Genomic DNA, 20,983 nt, shown 5'->3' with positions numbered 1-20,983 from the left:
TTTTGCAACAAGGATCAGTTGTATTGAGACTAATTTGTCTGCATGTGCACACATGCGTATGTGGGTGCATAAATTTTCACTTACACAAACATACACACACACACACTTATTTAAATCAGAGAGACATGTATGTGACAGATGGGAAGAACTTGAATTTTGCCAAATACTCGTTTATTTCACAAGGGACTCTGCTGAATCTGTTCTTGTGGTAGAGGGTTACTCGGCACCAGAATGATACTATACTTACTGACTCTTTCACAAAACCCCCTTGCTCTATAGACAATAAATTTTAAAGATATCACATTACATAAGGATCAAAAAAAAGCAAGAACAATTAGATATTTTAGCACAGACATACTACGTGCAAAATCTGTAGATAGTTGTTGTGGTTTAACCCTAGCCAGCTGCTCAGCCCCACAGCACCACTTGCTCACTCCCTTCTGGGGACATGGGGGAGAGAATCAGAAGAGCAAACAAAAGAAATCTCTTTAGTTGAAATAAAAACAGTTTAATAGATTAAGTAAAAGCCGTACGCACAACAAAAGAGGAACAAGGCATTAATTCACTACTTCCTCATGGGCAGGGGACCCATGATCTCCAGAAAAGCAGGGCTTCATCATATGTAACAGATACTTGGGAATACAAACATCATCACTGTCAAAGTCCCTGGACCTTCCCCTTTCTTCCCCCAGCTCAAGTGGATGGACAGCAGGATGGGCAGGGGGGAGCAAAGTCCCTCCCACTCAAAGCAAAGATCAGAATCGTGGTCAGCTGATGTACATAAGTCTATAGCACCAGATGAGATGTCTCCCAGAGTCCTGAGGGAATCGGCTGATGTAGTTGTCAAGGCACTCTCCATGATTTTGGAAAGTCATGGCAGTCAGATGAAGTCCCATGTGACTGGAAAAAAGGGAAACATTGTACCTATCTTCAAAAAAGGTACCAGTCAGCTTCACCTCTGTGCCTGGCTAGGCCATGGAACGGATCCTCCTAGAAGCTTTGCTAAGGCACATGCAGGACAGGGAGGTGACTCAGGACAGCCAGCACAGCTTCATCCAGGTCAAGTCCTGCCTGACTAACCCATTGTCCTTCTATAGACACTATCAGAATGTGTTTTGTTTTGCTTTTTTTTAATGCATTACCATAGAGGTGGCTTTTAAAGAGGAATGTGAAGGCCCAAAGAAAACCTGAGAACTGACTACTCTTCAGGACCAGATCTACACAGTCTGCTGTATAAGAAGGAACATGCATGCTGGAGACCACACTACTGTGGGCTGCAGCACTAGGTCCTTAAAAAGAAGTGTAAATGTCAGAATCTTCAGGTAAGTATAACTAGAGCTTTTCATTCCTGAGTATGATTTGTTATCACTCCTATCTGAAAGAAGGAAAGAGCTGTTTTCTGCATTTGTTAGGGCAGAAATGAAACCAAAACTAAAGAAACAACTGCTCAGCTGCTAGGTAACCTCATAGGCATGATCCAAAAACAGAATAAAATAATGTTTTATTTTCATCCATTTCAGATATCCTTCCAGGTAGAAATTATTAATTGCTATGTTCCTGAGTTCCACTGTCCCATGAATAAGAAATGTTGGACTTATTCCAAATCATAGATCACCTGCTGGTTTCTGTAAAGCTATATCATCCATTCCATGGAGCCTGTTTGACTTTTGAAATGCCCTCCAGGTTCTGCTCCCACAGTCTGCACGCTGGAATGAGGACACATGCTTAGGGAATGTCTGCTTGTTGGAAAACTGATCATTTAAGCAGTCTATGGATACTTGTTCATCTGTCTGTATCTTCACCATTCTAACAAGAAATAGGGACATTAATCTACTGCTTGTGGCTCTCATTACTCTTACAGTAGCCTGTAGCTAAAAATCTGAAAGTATAGCTGTAAATGCAATATATTATTTGCTACTATATTTTTATTTTTATTGTTAGTCAAGATTCTTAAGTACTTAGTGTTATTAGGTCATTACTTCAGATTTCAACCAAACTGAATAAAGAATTTAAGACTTGGCATCATCAACAGCCTTATAATTATGGTAGTTTTAATGAAAGCCATTTTGCATGTCATAGTGGTTGAAAACCTGACATCACTTATGTCAATGAGGTTATTGCCATTGATTCTAGTATTATCAGTATTTCACAAGTGTCTTTCATTTTGATGCTTAAGCTTTAACTATTGACAGGCTTAATAGAAGCCATAAGTTAAATTCACTTAATTTGCTGCTGAAAATAGGCCATCTCAGGGGCAATAACTTTTTAACAGTATGTTGTTGTGCTCCACATGAATCACAGAATCAGAGAATAACAAAATCACAGAATCACAGACTGATTGGAAGAGACCTCTGGAACAGACCATCTAGTCCAATCCTCCTGCTAAAGCAGGTTCACCCTAGAGCAAATTTCACAGGACCACATTCAAGCAGGTTTTAAATATCTCTGGACAAGGATAGTCTCTCTGGGCATCATGTTTGAGTGCTCTGTCACACTCAGTAAAAATTTTTTCCCCAAAATCAAATGGAACTTCCCATGTTTCCAATCGATCTTGTTTCCCCTTACCCTGTCACTCACTGAGAACCTTTGAAAAGAACTCAAGCCTCATCCTTTTGATCCTCTCTTAAGATTTTTGTTTGCATTGATAAGATTACCTCTCAGACCTCTCTTCTTCAGGCTAATCCTGCTCTGCTCCTTTAGTCTCCAGTCCACTAGTTGTATTTGTGGTCCCCCTTTGGACCATTTCCAGTAATTCCTTCGTTTTCCTTGAACTGGGGATCCCAGAGGTGGCCACAGCATTCCAGACGAGGCCTCACAAGGTCTGAGTGGAGGGGCAGGATCATCTCCCTTGATCTTCTGGCAATGTTCTTCCTAATGCAGCCCAGGATATCACTGGGCTTCTCGGCTACAAGGGTGAATTGCTGGGTTAGGGTTGACTTGTATTCCACCGGGAATCTCAGGTCCTTCTCTGCAGAAAATGAAGCAGTGCTCTTTATGAAGGACTAAGGAATACACTGTCCATTATTATTTCAGGAAAAGAAAAATGTAATAACAAAACAATAATATTTTAATAATTAATAATTAATATTAATAATATTAATAAAAATATAACTTGCTTCAAACCCTTGCTACCATTTGTGTGACAAGATAAGGGTGAATACACAGATCTGGTATTAAAAAGATAAGGCTGGTTACTGTTTCTACTTTATTGATTTTCATGGTTGTGTGTTAGTAGTCCCGTGTATTATGGTATTATGATATTATGGTATTAGATAGCAGATGTGCAATGGAGTGAAGAAATTATTTAACTAAGTATCACATAATTATTTAATAAAAATGTTAATATTTTCAGAATGGAATACTAAAGATCAGACATTTTATAGCTGTCATACACTACTGTATATTTGAGAAAATAGCTGAGTACCAAAGTGTCCCATCACTTTAGAGGAACTTGAATGCTAAAAATGGTGACCATGCTATCTCGAGACTTGATGGTCCATATCAGATGGAGTGCTGTTACAATGGGAATCATTTTTATCACAATTATCAAGTTTGTAAATTTTTTCTTATTAGTTTCTGGAAGGAAATAAACCAAAAGTTATTGTCATAAACAATGCGTGTGTTTGTGTGTATGCCTATGTAAAGGAGATGTGGAGAATGTTATATTGTTTATGGAACTGGATTGATTGTTTTTCAACCATTTGTTGATAGTGAAACATAAGGAATTGGTAGTTTGAGACTGAACTATATTATGACGGAGCTGAAATTGCATTTTGAAATGTGAACAGACTGTAAGCCCACAATTTGCAATATTATGGACAGACTGTAAATAAGCAGGCAAAAAACTGATAAGTGTTTATATGAAATGTTCAAAAAGGTACATTGTGATTATTTAAAAGTCAACAGAGGTAAACAATTACAAATGTTTGGCAGTATTGAAATTAAGGGTAGGGAATTACAAAAGCTGGAAGAGAACTGTAGTTGGTACAAGTATTTTTGCAAGGATTCCATTTAAGCAGTATTTAAAATTTGGGAACAAATAAAATTTAAAAATTATTTTTATCTTAAATAGAACCAAAACCCAAAATAATACATGTATTTGATATATGTCAAATTTTTATAATCGTGTTGTTCAGTGTTGTGGTTTTAATTGCAGTGTATCACTGTATAGCACAGGGTAATAAAAAAGGTCCCCACCATATATATTCCAGTGGCACAGAAATTCCTCATGTGCTAACAACAAATATGAATTTCCCTCCAAAAAGATTATTTGTCTACACTCACGATCAGGGTAATTCAAGTACAAATTTCCCAGTCTAAGTGTACATATCTTTAGACATTTTGTATAAATAGACTGCTTGCTATATAATATGATAAACTCTATGCTACAAAATACTTTGCTGCAGCTCTGCATGACATAGTCCACATGGTATCTAGATTTATAAAATCAAATTGTACACACAATTTCACAGCTGTGTTATTTTCAGGGACAGAAAGAAGAAATTAAGAAATCTCAGTATTACTGACTAACTATTTCCCTTCCTTGCATTTCATTAACAGAGATGAAGTTATAGACTCAAAGTTCTATCCACAGTGTTTACCCTTTATTAACCTGTTCTAGAAGTCGGATAAGTAAGATAGGTCATGTCCATGTGTATCCAAGGCCAAGATGTAGGGAACTTGATCACACAGATGATAGATTTTTGCATAGCTAGGTTGGAATCGAAATGTGAAGTTGCTGTATATCAATATAATTTCAGACATCATACCATAAATATGCATTAAAAGTGTCTTCGTGGTCCTAATATCAATATCTGATTATGCATATTTGAGTGTGCAAATAACAAACTTCTGCACTCTTTTATAGTACTGAGACCTGCTGTGAAACATTATAGCATTCAGGAAACATGGTATTTAAAATCATCTGTTAAATGTTTTATTTTATTTTAACTTAAATTTCTTTGGAAGAATCATAGTCTGACTTGGCAGCAACCACCAAGCTGTGTGTGCATTACAGGATGCTTACAGCATTTAGTTTTTAAATGCAAGCCCCCACCTATGTAAATAAACACTGCAGAAGGAACAATATCATCTGTTTATCATTTGTTTTTGGAAATAAAACAATACACAGGCAGATGGTAGCTAGAAGGACATACAAAGACATCAAATAAATTAGCTTTTTTTTTACAATCATCGAAGAATTTTTAGATTACAGAAATCTTTTGCAATTGCTAAGAACAGAGTGTTCATATAAAGAAGAAAACCGTGTTAAAAATATAATTAAATTTTTCTAGCAGCCTTCTAGATGAGTGAAACGCAAAGGTGGTAATGGAACACAGCTCTAATAGATTTCAACATCTGGGGTCTTTGTTGAAAAGCTCAGGCATTTCACCGAACTTAGTCAGAAACAGTTTTGTTGGAAACTTGTTTATGTAAAATAAAAATTAAGGATGGGAGAAAAACCTTGGCATTTAAATGGGAGGGGATTGAACTCAAGGACTTGAGGCTGCTACAGTCTCCAAGCGTGCCTTCTCTGTGTAATGGAGGAACCATCTGACAGCCCTGTTAATTATCAAATGCCAGCTAACAGTATGTGGAACTTTTTTTGTAATAATCATGAAATATTTTGGGTTGGTAGGGACCTTAAAAGGCCACCTATTCCAATCCCCCTGCAATAAGCAGGGATATCTTCAACTAGATCGGGTTACTCAGAATCCCACCCAGACTGACCTTGAATTTTTCCAGGGATGGGACATCCACCACTTCTCTGTATAACCCTATTCCAGCATTTCATCACCTTCAGTGTAAAAAATTTCTTCCTCATATCCAGGCTTAATTTACCCTCTTCTAGTTTAAAAAAATTCTTGTCCTTCCCGAAACAGGCACTACTAAAACGTCTGTTCCCCATTTTTCTTATAAGCCCAGTGGAAGTACTGAAAGGCCTCAATGAGGTCTCCCCAGAGCCTTCTCTTCCCCAGGTTGAACAAATGCAATTGTCTCACGCTGCCTTCTTTGGAGAGCTACTCCAGACTTCTGATCATCTTGGTGGCTCTCCTCTGGACTTGCTCTCATAGGTCTATTTCCTTCCTTTTGTTTTGAGGGCCCCAAAGCTGGATGCAGCATTACAGATGGGGTCTCACCAGAGAGGAACAGATGGGCAGAAAACCCTCCCTGGCCCTCTTGGCCACACTTCTTTGTATGCAGCCCAGAACACATTTGTTTTTCCTGTTTGGGCTGCAAGCACGGTGCCAGGTTATGTCCAGCTGCTGTCCATACCCCAGCCTGTGTGGATACTTGGGATTACTCCAATCCAGGTGCAGCACCTTGCACTTGGTCGTTTTCAACCTCATGAGTTTCACATGGGCCCAATATCTGAGTTTTTCCAGGTCTCTCTGGATGGTACCCTGTCCTTCAGGTATGTCATCTGCACACCACAGGTGGTGTCATCAGGAAACTTGCTGGGAGTACACTTGATCCCACTGTCCATGTCCTTGAAGAAATCAAACACTACTAGTCTCAGTGCAGACCCCATGGAACAAAATCATCATTGAGATCTATTGGGACATGGAGCAATTAACCACTGCATTCTGGATGCAACCCTTCAACAAATTCTTCATCCACCAAACTCTCTGTCCACAAAATTCCTCTCTCTCCAGTTTAGATGTTGAAGAAAACCCTGTCAAAGACCTTACAGACAGATGACATGGAGTTCTTCCCTTATACACTGAGGTATTCACTTCACCCTAGGAGACTTCTGGATTGGTGAGGCATATTTGCCCTTGGGAAACCATGCAACTTGTCTTGAATCAATGAAGTCAATTACCATAAAATATAATTAGCATAATTCCTAAATCACTTTCTTCTCCTAGACAAGATCTGGAACCCCATACACAAGAATATGTTCAGAAACTGCATATCGCAATAGATATTTTTCTACCATAAGAGTACGCAAACAAAGGAGGGAAAGGACATAGTATTTTGTCTTCTTTGTAGATAGGTATTTGAGAAAAAAAAATCATATAGATGACTGAGAAAACAATACTTCTATTTTTTATAAATGGAATGTGGTTTCTTAACAATTACTTTTCAGCATAAGTATCTTGTCCTCTCCACCTATGTTTTCTAAATAAGAGATCCATGTGCCTTAATACAGCCTTCAGGCAGCGTTGATGATCACAGCTACCAATTGACTTTGACCTTAAATTATTATTTAAATCAGCAATATATACACAGCCTCAAATTCTGTAACATTGGATGTGGCAACACCAGCATGGATAGTTACTCGGTTCCTGGCTCTACCAGAACAACTCAGAGCATCCTGCTCCACAGGTTGTCTCCTCACAGGCTGAGAGTTACCAGTCAGAATCCACAACATAAGTCAGGTGACTGAAGGCTTCTCTACCTTTCCCAACAGGAGCATTGGGAATCTCACTGGTACAGGTCTATGGTACTGGATGTACACATCTGCAGAAAGCTGCTCCAATGGAAAGAAACATGCTTATCTGTGGCAAACATTATAGCATTCTAAAGAAAATGTCCAAAATTGATTAGATTAAATTTATACTGAAATGTTTAGCTTTATTTTTTTTCTCCACAATCCATAAAGGCAGTAATGAGCACATGAGATTAAGATGGCATGAGTTTCCCATTGGATCCCCACTGTCTTTCATTTTTCTCCAGGATTAAATTTAGTAGTTAAACCTAACTACACCAAATATGCACATTTGTTGACTCAGAACTTACATGACATGCTATTTTTCTTACTGATTTGCCCTGGAATTCATGGAAAGTCATTCTAGCACTACAGAAGTCAGTCTGCGCTCCCAGTCCATCAAAATCCCTACCAGTGCAATGAGCATATGCCCAGTGTTTTTCTCTGTTGACATCAAAGGAAATTGCATTAACACACCATATTATGTACAGTTTAATGAACTTTGTATAGTTCTGAGAAGGCAGGAGTGACATGTCTTTGAACATAATTTATAGTTCATAAACATAGTCATGTTTGGAGGCTCAGTCAGAGTAATTTGTAGCTAACCAGTGCTAACATTGCTGCCAAGAAAATGATCAAAACAATAAAATTGGCATTGTTACAGAGATTTGGATTATATAGGATTAATGATGTAGAGGAAAATTCATTGCTTTGTAGAGAGGTCAGAAACATTGAATGCCTATATACTACCTATGTCCTGCTTAAGCTACTGCCTTTTTTCAGGCCTTTTACTTACTGTCAGCAGAGCTTAAGTTTGAATTTTATACTGAAACCTAATCTCAGGTTCAACAATTCCCACAGATTTCTGTAAGAAATTTTAAAACATTTTTATTAACATGTAGAACAAGAATCACATTACTGTTACATTTTGGTTGACTACATATTCTGCTCACAGGATCAAAGTCTCTTTTAGCCTTTCATATGGGTGTTGTGTGCTTTGTGGTTTGTTTCTATTTTTTCTGGTTTTGTTTTGGTTTATTTCTTTTTTTGTTTTGTTTGGTTTTTTTTTTTTTTTTTGTTTTCTTTTGCTCATTTTTCTAAATAAAACTCCAGGAAGAGGGTTCTGTGTTCTTCTCTATATGTGATTGTTAAATATTTTCCTAGTCATATGTATTGGGTTTGCATACCAAGATTTTGGGAGCGTGGGGGGCTACAGAGTGGCTTCTGTGAGAATCTGCCAGAAGCTTCCCCTGCATCTAACAGAGCCCATGCAGCCGAGTTCCAAGACAGATCCACTATGACTGAGGCTGGACCCATCAGAGACAGGGGTCTGGGACAGAACATATTTAAGGGGGAAAATGATTGCACAACTTCAGCTAAAAAGAAGAGTGAGAATATGTGAGAGAAATCACTGCAGACACCAGCGTCAGGAGGTGCTGCATGCAATGCAGCACATTTCCCTGCAGCTCCTGCTGTCTTCCTGCAGCCCACGGAAGTCTGTGGTGGAGCAGAGATACACCTGCAGCCCGTGTATGAGCTCACACTGGAACAGGTGGATGTGCCTAATTAGGGCTGTAACTCTGTGGGAAGCCTGTGCTAAAGCAGGCTCCTGGCAGGAGCTCTGGCCCCATGAAGAGCCCATGCTGGAGCAGGTTTGCTGGCAGGATTTGTGACCCTGTGGATGGTCCTTGTGAAGAACTGCAGCCTGTGGGAAGGACTCATAGTGGTGAAGCTGTTGAGGACTGTCTCATGTGGGACAGACCCCACACTGGAGCAGGGGAAGAGTGTGAGTCCTCTCCCTGAGGAGGAAGGAGCAGCAGAGACAACATAACCACAACTCCCATTCTCTGCGCCCCAGCACCTCTGGGGAAGTAGAGAAATTAGAAGTAAAGTTGATCCTGGGAGAAAGGGAGGATTGGAGGGAAATTTGGGTTTTTTCAAAATTTCTTTTTATTTGCCATTATCTTACTCTGATTTGATTTGTAATAAATTAAACTGACATCCCCAAGTGTGGTCTATCTTGCACATGATGTTAGTTGGTGAGTGAGTGATCTTTCCCTGCTCTTGTCCTGTGAGCCTCTTGGATTTTTTCTCACCTGTCAGGTTGAGGAGGGGACTGATGGAATGGCTCTGGTGGACACCTGGCACACAGCCAGGGTTAGCCCATCATATCATACCACTTCTTAATAAATGATCCATAAGGAACTACAAGGTTCTACATTGTTTAAACTGTGTTGCCTTTTGGAAAGTTTATAAAGAGGAATATTCCAATGAGGCAGAGGTTTGCTTGATAAATAGAATCTTAGAATAGTTACTGTATAGTGAAGAAACCTCTCAAAACCCAAACATAAACACAACAAAAACATTACTGGCTGCCTATCTGAGAGCTAGGTCACGCAAAACCAAATTACAGGCTCCTCTGTTACTGATTTGCTTATCAAGTAGAAATGTGAATACTCCAGTGAGGGTATTTCCTAAAAGTCTTGCTTTCAGCAAGGAAAAGGCTAACTCCATGAGTGTTTCTGTATATGTGGGTGGGAATTTTTAAAGTAGGTTGCATGCCTGCGTTCCAAACCAGGGTGTGCCCACAGGGAAAGACTGCTATCTAGGGCAGCACCTGGCTGATCTGAGCTGGATCATCATGAAGTGCAGTGCTCCAGGGGTGTAAACATTGATAGCACACTGATGTGAGGGACATCTCCCACATAGGAAGTAATTTCCAGAAAACTTGTAGAAACTAAAAGGAGAATGGCACAGAGAATAATAACAAACAGAATTTTAAAAGGTTTAGCTTTTTTGATGTTATACAATGTCTGTATTTCCTACAGGAGAAATTGCTAGGGAGGGATTGCTAGTTTTAGGAATTCATTTGAAAGCTCTCCAGGTGAGATGCTTTGTCAAAGAAAATCTTAATAGCAGCCTCTGGGAGTAGTTACTATGCCTTTTTTCCCTCTAAACACCCAACATTCGTTATTAATAGTGTTCTGGTAGTGCATTTGCTAAACATACCCCTACAATTTACTTTTATGTCTAGGCACAAATATGGGAAAAAACTCACTTATAATACTTCTCTCTGGGGAGCAGAATTATTAAAAAAAATTCTATCATAAGAAGAGAAGTCTATAATATTGCTGTAAGTCATGAGTAGATGTAAGGAAAACAGAACATTCTGTTGTTACATTATATATATTATTCTCTCTTTTACTCATTTCCCAGTCCTCCCTTATGAAGAAAAAGGAAGAGAAAACAGTGAAAGAAGGAGATATTGGCGCTGGAAACATTGCTGTCACCATTGTCAATTGCCAACACAGGAGAAAGAACTAATCACAAAGCTCTAGCCAGTAGGGAGAAAGAATTCTAAGGAGAAAGTATTTGGGAAAGACATATAGGAAATTATTTTCTCTATGTGGGTAATAATTTACTAGTTTATACTTGAAATATGAATGTCAAAATCACAGTCTGAAATAATGTTGGACAGTTGTATCTATTCTTTACCCCAGTTTCTAAATTAGGTGTTAAGAACATAGTATTTATTGCACTGGGGGCTTTTCCCCTTGGCATTACCATATTCCATGCTTAATTTTTTTTTTTTTAGGAAAGCACTTCAAAAAGAAATCACTATTTTCTGCCAAGTTATATTTATATTACACAGGCAAGGTGACTGTCTTTTTAATAGAAATTTTACAGATTATAACAGGCTATCAGGTGCTGGGGGATCTCCTTCCTGTAAAGATTCTTGAATATGTCCATCTTGGAAATATAATTTAAAATTGCACCTTTTCTGTCTTTTACAAGTATAGCTCTGCAAAGAAAATAAGCAGGCCTGTTGTTGTCAATGCAGATTTTATCTTGATAGTTTCTAAATGTGACAAACCCCATTTCCCCTCCCCGCTTGCTGTTTATTGTTGGTACTATCCTGGAAAACTATGATTTAATAAGATACCTGCAAAACTAAGATTTAATAAGATTGTTTCTTGACATGCACTCCAAAGTATATACTTATCTTTCCTCTACATTCTCTGAATAATGCTTGATCATTGATACAGTTATGGAGTAGAAAAGGAGGACTCTTTAGTTTTTAATAAAGCTACCTGAAGAACCAAAGCATGAGATTACAACTTTGCCAATGAACAGCTCCTTTATACCCAACAGACCTTGTAACTGCTAGATATTTTATCTATACACTTAAGAAATGTTATCTTTGTGAAGAAATATCAAACACTACATATATCTTATATTAATACAAAAATCCAAACTTAAAGGGAGGAATTGGATAACTGGTATTTGGTTATGCTTCCTCTTCTTACTAATAAGTACTTTTTCTCTATACCAGGTTAAATTTCAGGGGGAAAAAAGTGTTTCTTGTCTAGGCCTATTGCAAAAAGAAGTGAATTGTTTTTAACTCTCAAGGATTTTCTAAGCACCTGTTGATTTTTTCAATGTTTCTGGCTATGAAAAAAACAATAAAGAAAATTTAAAAATCCAGGAAGCATAACCCTCTTGTAGTTTCAACAAAATCAACACTTGAATAGACAGGTATTTTGAGATCAAATATTCTCTTTTTGTAGGATGCTTCAAAAGTACTCTGTGTCCTATAACATCTTTGTTTTATGAAAATCAAATATTAGCCTATTAGAAGTAAAAGTGAGTTTATTCTACCTAGCTAATACAGCCGAGAATGTGTAAATAAAACAATATATAACACAATAAATTACTCTTTTCTTTCACTAGATATAAGACTGAGTTGGAGGAAAGGGATTTGCATTACTAGGGCTTTCTTCTACTATAGTTTTCAGACATACTATTCATTGGCTTTGCACTGATCTCAAAATCACAATCTCACCCTCAATGAGCTGCTGACTGAAGTTAATAAATTCAAATGGTTCTGCAGGCATTGATGATCAGGCCTTTTGGATGCAGTTGAAACTGATTTTTGTAGTTCATGCACAATCTCAACCAACAGTTCCTCATGTTAACTTCTGCCTCTGGGCCCTAACATTTTCTCATGGAGAAGGCTTCTTTGGAAAAAGGGCCTAGAGTTTTACCCTGACTGTGATAACTACAGTGGAGATTTTGCCACTAAGTCAAGCTGAAACTTTCAGAAAATAGTGCTGAACCCTATTAAATCACTTTTCTTCTCTCTTTAACCATTTTGTTGCCAAACCAAGCCTAGGAACTCTATGACAGCACAAATACTGTTCATACATCCATTTACATTTTACCTGTCACTCATTCTCCCCCAAAGTTAATTTCTCCTCTGTATGTATACTAAATTCTTTTCTTTAGTTGCATGACTTCTTTGTGCTGGCTGCCTTTGCAAAGGTCTCACTTTTGCTCACATAAAACTCTCATGATTTCATGAAAGAACGTGCTATTGTGATTCTTAGCCCCAGTGAAGATGAGCTGCTATCTCTACTGCAGCTTTCAGGAGAGTTCTTCCCAGGGCCATTCTATTTTAAACTTAATTAGATGCTTCAGCTTAGTTTTAAAAAAAGAAGCAAGAAAACTGACTATTGGGAGACTGGCAGGTGTAGTGTGGCTCAGTGTCAGGAGGCAATGAAGATTTCTGTGTTAAAGCTGGCATTTCAGTCCCTAATGATATTACTGCAGAGGATGAGTCAAGCAGTATTTTACCTTGTAATCACTCTGACTTTGTCTTTTTTAAATAGAAGTAATAGAAAACAAAATAAGAAAAAAAGAAAAGTAATAGATAATAAAATAAATATTAACAAAATAACAAAAATATAACGAACAGTGAAATCTTATAACCCTCCCCCAATTATTGCCAGTCACAAAAGTTCCCTAACAGAAATATCCATCTTGGATGTGCTATTCTTTTGTGCAAAGACAGTTCTACAGAGGGTGTAAATCTCAAGTGCAACATTTGTGAGAACTAGGTCATACCAATTTTATTTTGTGACCACAAAGCTAGAAGGAGTGATGATAACTTGGACTTAGAGAATATCTACTGAGAGTAGGGCCACAGTTTACAAAAAACACCTGGCAATTCTGAGTATCCAACAAGAGAAACTTTAAAGGACTTGATGTTCAGAATTAAAAGGATATTCAGAAAATGAAAGATAAGCCTAATACCTTGTCCCCAGCTAAACATGCACAGATAACTGAAACATAGAGGTCACTTTTGAAAATCATGCCTAAGTGGTTCTGTTTTTAGAATTAGAACCAACAGCAAGACAAGGCAATTTGCCCCATACTCAGGTTAATTGCATTTAGTGTGGGTCTACCAGGATTATATCATCCTCAGTAGTCAATTAAGTCAACACAGTTTATACAAAAATAACAAAAACATCAAGATGTGGCCTCGTAGCTATCTAGAAATGTTTTCCACTCCCAGATGTTTGTAGAAAAAAAAAAATACAAGCTCAGTAACACGCTTAATCTGTCAGTGACCATTTGGGACAGTAATAAGCTGATATTTAGGCTACTTTTGGCCAAAAAGTAAAAGCGACAAGTTTCAATGGAAGGAATGGAGAGTTCACTTTCTGCATGACTCTCAAAGCAATCCTACAGTCATGACATTTCTTAGCTCAGCTGCATACATGGAGCATCACAGCAGAGAATACACAACATAGACATACAGACCACATAAGAGTGCCCTGAGTTACTAAATCCAGAAATGTTGATGTGTATCATTCACATTCTGCTCTCTTTTTATATCAGGTTCTTAATTTCTTCTTCCACTTAAGTTTCTTCCTTCCTGTTTTCTTGTTGTTCCTCTGATTTATAGAAGGGAGAAAATGATCTTTTGTTTTCCCTTTCTATTTTTAACCTTTTGTTTTGCCATAAGCTTATGTTTTACACGTCTTAGGCACTGAGAATAGATTTATCAGAATTTTTCAGCCTTTTATCCTACCTGCAGAAAAAAACAGAGAGTCTTTGGAAACATAATGCACATATCTGCCAGGAGAAGAAGATTGTTGTAGTATGAGTCTGCTTTAGTTTGGTTTGGGTTTATGGCACAAAAAAATACCTGCTGTGGTAAGACATCTGCAGTTCATGTTTATGTCAGGAAGTAAAGTAATATTTGCAGAGTTTATTAATCAATCATCTAGGAAATCCTAATCCTAATCTAATAGCAACATCTAAACTTGGATTTTTGTTTATATTTGGGAACAATGTTCTTTCTTAGTCTCTTTTAAAAACCTGTAGCATCTTTCTTAGGATTCAGCTCTACTCATTTTTCTGTAAACACTTATTTTTCTTTCTAGCCTCTACTGTTCCTTCTCAATCTGTCAATATCTGTCCCTGAACCTTAATTTTCTAACTACACCTGTGTATTGATGACCTACTTTTTACAGTAAACCACCCTATCAATATACCTCAGTTGCAACCCGCACAGAAGAGCTAATGGCATTTCTGTTTTCTGTCAACTCAGAGCTACAAGTTATTTCTGACTTTATGTAGTTCTAAACAAAATCCTATAATGGGTGAAAAATTGTGCTCACCCGAAGTTCCATTTCAAAGTTTAATTTTCAAATATTCAGGTTAAATAAAGATATTGGTAAAAGTTATTAGAAATTACTAAGAAGGATTCTGGGGTTTTGTTATGACAATTTAGCTACAAAGACCTTCTTTGGCATCTTATCTGAAGCAGAGGATACCTCCACCTACAAGAACTGTTATTCCACCAATATGATCTAATAGCCATATGTATGCTTCTTTGTCTGAGAAACTCTTATTGACTCATTGACTCATTGCACTATTTTGTGCTTTAGAGCCAAAAAATATTATTACAGCCTCTGAAGAATAGTTGCTTTTTTACCTACAGAGAGAACAATACAAATTTCATTCTACTGGAAAGTAATTTCCCCCTCCAAGTCAAGAGACAAGTGACAATGTAAAATGAAGACTGAGTAACAGTTAGAAAGACCACATTAAATAGATTACGTATAGAAACATAGAAAGAGGAGAATTTAAATCACTTGAAGAAAGAGAGATATTTAGGAACAAATTCTTGTAATCTGTAATGTGGATAGATTTCTTACTGAGAAGATGAAGAAAGTTATGGATTATTTAGAGACTCACAGAGTAAAAAATGCCTAAAGAAAAGTTTTCAATGAAGGACATGAAAAAAGAGTTTTGCAAAATTTGTGTTCGATCTAAGCAGAAGTTAATGGCTAAATCGTCTGGATATATACCCAGGATATTGTCTATAAGGAATTATACTGTTGACTATCAAGCTATACTTTCATTATGTCTCAATGAATAGTATGTAATGTAGTATTTTATTCCAAAAGGTATATTTATGTCTCCTTTGGAACTGCTCCTCCTTCTCCTCCACCTTAGTTTTCCTTTTTTTTTAATTTTTTCCCTCCTAATGTTACTCTGTTTTTATGTCAAAGAAAACAAGTTCAAAAAATGTGCCCTTCATTCAAACCCATGGAAATTTTCGATTCATACCAGAATTTTTACCACACTGTGAAGAACTTTGTCTCCTGCACAGATGACTTTGTTCCAGTTATGAATGTTATTACCATGTCAGAAAAAGGACAATCGCCAATGAGTTGTTTCATTCTGGTTCTTAATTTGCTTTATTTATTTTAGTATTCTTTATTCTGTCTTCATTGTTTGGTAGATAAGAACCTCATTTTAACCTGATTAAAATTCCCTTGAACAGCACAGAGAATTAGAGGCAGGCTCATGGTATAATGGTATGAGATGGCACTGGCATGCACTGCTGCGGCAATAGAGCTGCAGCCTGTGGCTGTGGGCTGGAGTTCTGACAGTCATTCTTTTGCTTTCTGCTTTCCTTTTATTTTGCCTTTTCCCTTCCAGTGTAACAGAAGTAACAGAAAGTACCTCTTTCTTCATGTTTTCCTCATTGCAGATGTATGGCACTCTCTACAGCTGCCACCACCATGCTTCCCATGACTTCAGATTTTAAAGTGATTATTGAAAGTACTGGGCAACGATGTTCTTTCCAACGCCTCTCATAGTGGCATGCTGGGAGAACACAAGGAGAATGGACTTCAGAAAATGGCTAGACTTTTGTGCTTCACCTGTATAACATCTCCTGGTCTGAATGAAGCTGGGCCAGCCTCACCCACCATTTTTATGTCCTTAGGATCACTTCAAAGCATCAGATGAAACTGAGCAGGACTCTCAATAGAGAGTGGCAGTAAAGATGTGTTCTTTTAAAGAGCTTAAAGCTTTTCAGATGAAGAGGTGCCAGAATACCTCTGTTTCACATAAAATCAATAGAGTTTATTATTAATAAACTGTCCTTGAGGTGCACATAAACCATTGAAGAATTTCAGAAAATGTTCTTTTGCTTTCCTCATTCCCGTTGCTCTGGATATTCTTACACAATTGTTATCAAACTCTGCTGCTAACTTCTTGTCTCAATAGTTGTCAACAGCAACTTAATTTTTTATCTGGTTCTCACTGAACTGAAGGCTATTATCAGACCAACAGGTGCAGAAGACTGGAGAAAAGGGAGAAAAAAATTCCATGTAGGTCATTGGTGAATAAACTATATTACTAACCAGAAGCTATACAGCCTATAAGGCCTTTGGTGAATAGCACAAACTTAATTGATAATTTTCATTTACTTCATAAGAGACAACCTATACATCCCATAATCATCTAGGTAGGAAACAAATTGAACCAGATTCATATAAGCTTTGTAATGCAATTGTTTTAGAAATAAAGAGGTAAGGTACTATTTAAGAAACATGAAAAACCTTATTCCATTTCCAGGGTTATGGATACTTTGTGCCTGTTTTCTACTTGGAATAGTGTCAGCGTGTGCTCTGTTATAAATATTTACATGGCTTAAAGGAAAAAGGAAATAAAAATAGGTTTAGGGATTCACATATTATTCACAAGTATATTGTGGGGGTTGGAAAAGGGTTTAAAAAATGACATCAGGTAAGATAGTGAGTCTTTCGTATTCAGTTGGGATATTCCATTTTAGGTCAGGCATGCTGAATTACTCTCTTCTTTCCACTGCTGAAATTGGTAACCTACTCCAGAAACACACATAGCATTGAAAAAAGAGGTCAAAAGTAGCACAGGATACATCAAAGGGATTTGGAATGATAAGAAGACTGTTAATCAGCCCCTGGTTGTTTACTGACAGCAGGAGATCTGAACTAGCCATTTAGCAGGTTAGGAGGTAATCATGCAAAGATAATTGCTGCTCCTAGAACACCACTTTTTAAACATGTGGATTTCTGCTGAGTTACTGTGCCCTGTTTCAGACTCTTCGAATCTGAGTTGCAGGAGTCTGGCTGTTGTAACTATAGAGTCTTCATGAGTTAACAGCAAATCACCAAAAGAAAAGGAAAAACAAAGTCCTTAAAAGCTAAATACATCAATAGCAAATAAAAAGATAATCCAATCCTGAGATATAGAAAAAGTCCTAAAGATCAAAATGTGTGTTCCAATTACATGCTGCCTGCAGGTGCTCAACAAGAGATGAGAACTATAAACACATCAAATCATTGGAACATCTAGTAAACCCGTGTCACTTCAACAAATACTACCATTAAAAAAAAAAAAAAAGAAAAAAAATCACACGTCAAGACCAGCTCCTGAGTGGATAGAAAGCATTAAGTTAAATCTCACACATTTCACTTCCACTCTAATCAAGTCAGAAAGCTCAAAAATTATCTAATTTCCTCCTGCTTTCAATGTTAAATTACTTAAAGCACATGTTATCTATAAGTTGCATGATCTTCAGAATTTTCACTGGTATAAAATAGGATATGTTACATGACAACAAAAACATGGCTAAATGAATTTAGTTCTTTCTTAAAATAAAAAGAAGTAGCAACAACAAAAACAAAGCCTGAGTTACAGACACTTCTTTTATGCAGATATTTGGTTAGCTAGCTAGCTCATGTTTTTATATAAGTCAATCACCAGTCAGTTCAGAATACTGTTTTCAACTACTCTTAAAGAGGGGAATAATTCCTCTCCCTTTCAGAGATCAGGCATAATCAATTGCAATTTGTTTCCGTCATTTTCATGGGTATGAATTATGTGTATATGGTTTTGTGACAGTTTTTCTGAGGAGGTCCTGAGCTGACAGAAATAAAATGAAATAAAACCCACATAAAAATTATTTGGAGAATTTAAAGTATAAAGAGACCTTGAAAAGAGATGTAAAAAGATGTTTTACAGGAAACTATAAAACTATCAAAATACACTCGTTTCCTTTTACTGATACTGTTATTATTCCTTTCTTGCTAAGGTGAAATGTTTAGATATTGTCTAGATAACTTCATAGAAAATAATTTACTCTGAAAAAAATTATAAAAAAATATATCACAGAATTGGATTATACTAAATGACAAAGTTTAATTTTTCAGCACCACAAACCTATATTTGTGAACTGAATCAATACTCATCAGTTCTCCTACTCAAGGGGAAAACTTGACAAGAAAGAAGATTGTTCTGCTACAAAAATACTGAGAAAAAAAAGCAAGATAGCAGTTTCGAAGGACATTCTTTTCATTACAGCTACTTCTGACTATTTGGTTTGCATTTTTTGTTTTGATGGCTTTACTTGCTTTTTTTGTTTTTCCCCTGACAAAAAAACCAAACTTACTAAGGAATATTGACAATTAATTTTTTTTCGTTCCAAAATCAAAATATATTCTCCTGTCTAGAATACATCAGGTAGCAACAGAAAATTTTGAGCTGAGAACTCAGCTTAGATTTTTCACATCTTGTGGTGAAATGAGTGGAAATAAAACATTTTAAGGTGTACAGAAAAAAAAAAAACAGTTTAAAACACCGTTTTCCTTTTAAATTTTTGTTAAACAGAAATTTTTTTAACTCATCTTAATTTTCTTCTATGAATTCCATGCAATGTCATGAATGTTAGCTCTGCTTTTTTATGCTTTCTATCAGACAATTCATGTCTTTGGATGTGCATCCTTTTAAATGTATTTATTGTTTCAAACTTGTGATTTCAAATCAGTCCTATATATTGCCTTGTTTTGTAGAGCTGTTCTGCGTGATTTACTGTGATCTCTCACAAACTGAGAAAGCATTTCCATAATGATAATTTTTGTCCTAATTAAATGTTTGGCTTCTGCAAATACTCATGACTTTTAACTTCATTTTCTGTGAGCATTTGTTCCAATAAAATCAGGTTGTTCAAATGAACATGGAGAACAAATAAGAAAGAACAGAGATAACGGCCAAAGCAAGTCCATTAAATAATGCAAATAAATATTTGTCTATGTTATTGTTTTATTCTCTATGCTTTTCTGTCAAAACTACTTTATGTGGATGATTTATGTTGTTTTTATGATAAGTAAAATGAGACATTCATACTGTTCAGTTGAATTCACCTTTCTGAGAGGTCATATCAGAAACAAAACATAAGGAATCAGGCTCTTGATGTTGAAAAAAATCCTAAAAAACCAGTTAATATGATTAGGATTATTTTAGTTTAAGAAAGAACTTAAGCTAAAAGAAAGTATAATTAGATGTGAATGCATCCCTTCCACTAATATCCACCAAACCTATAGGATGGGATTCTCTACAGACCTCTGATTTTGCATCACTAGGTGATGTCTCGGGAGCAGGAATTAAGGTGCAGCCCAAACAGGTTTTCACTGGAGATAGTTATTCAGGCGTGCACAAACTGAGATTTTGGAGCTCTTGATGTATGTCCAGGGATGGGCTCACACAGGCACATGCTCTGGGTACATCTAATGGAGCTCTCTCCAGCTCCACCTCCATCTGCATGCAGATTATTCTTTGGTGCGTCCTGAATGCCTGTTGTTAATCTAAGTCTCATTCCACCATGCTGGCAAAATGAAGCCAGAGTGTGTCCAACCAGAGATATGGAAAATGCTCAAGTCCCACAACAGGAAAGTAGCAATGGATTCTCAGACATTTCTTCAGTACTTCACATTAATGTTAGAATGTTCACATTTTGTTTCTTGTATATTAAGACTGTAGAAGGATTAAAGGCTGTAAAAAGTTAAAGACTGTAAAAGACTGTAAAAGGGTTCTGTACAATAATAACAATAATAATAATAATAATAATAATAATAATAAAGCAACAACAAAACAAATAAAATTTGATGGTGAATTACTGCTACACTGCTACAAAGGCAAATCTCTTATTCCTCTCTTTTCCTTGTGTTTCTAATTTAGATCAGAATCAATGCCTTTATTATGCTTGTAGTAGAACGTGCCTGGCACTGAGAACATAATTTTCATTTCTCCATTAAGAAGAAAAGTAAATTGTTGAGCCTGCATCACTCTGCATTCTTGTTATCAGACTGACTTGCCTTTTCTTGGAATTGCTCCACAATTGAGATTGCAATTCAGTTTTTGATTGAATGTTTTGCACATTGAATTTCACTTTAGATTTTCTCTAGCTGTTTTAAAGTGAAGCATGAGTTCGGTTTACTAACTATTTGAATAACATTGTATGCAGAGCATCATCTTGGGCAACAGAAGCTTAAGGAGGATAGAGTTACTGAGAACTCTCCTAGCTGGCCTCACTTACATTTGGATGAATGCAGCCAATCATCCTGTTGAGGAGAGCTATGCAGCCTATGG

This window comes from Ammospiza nelsoni, chromosome 2 (genome assembly GCF_027579445.1).
Source record: "Ammospiza nelsoni isolate bAmmNel1 chromosome 2, bAmmNel1.pri, whole genome shotgun sequence".
Lineage (NCBI taxonomy): Eukaryota > Metazoa > Chordata > Aves > Passeriformes > Passerellidae > Ammospiza > Ammospiza nelsoni.
Note: the sequence above shows the minus strand (reverse complement) of the source record.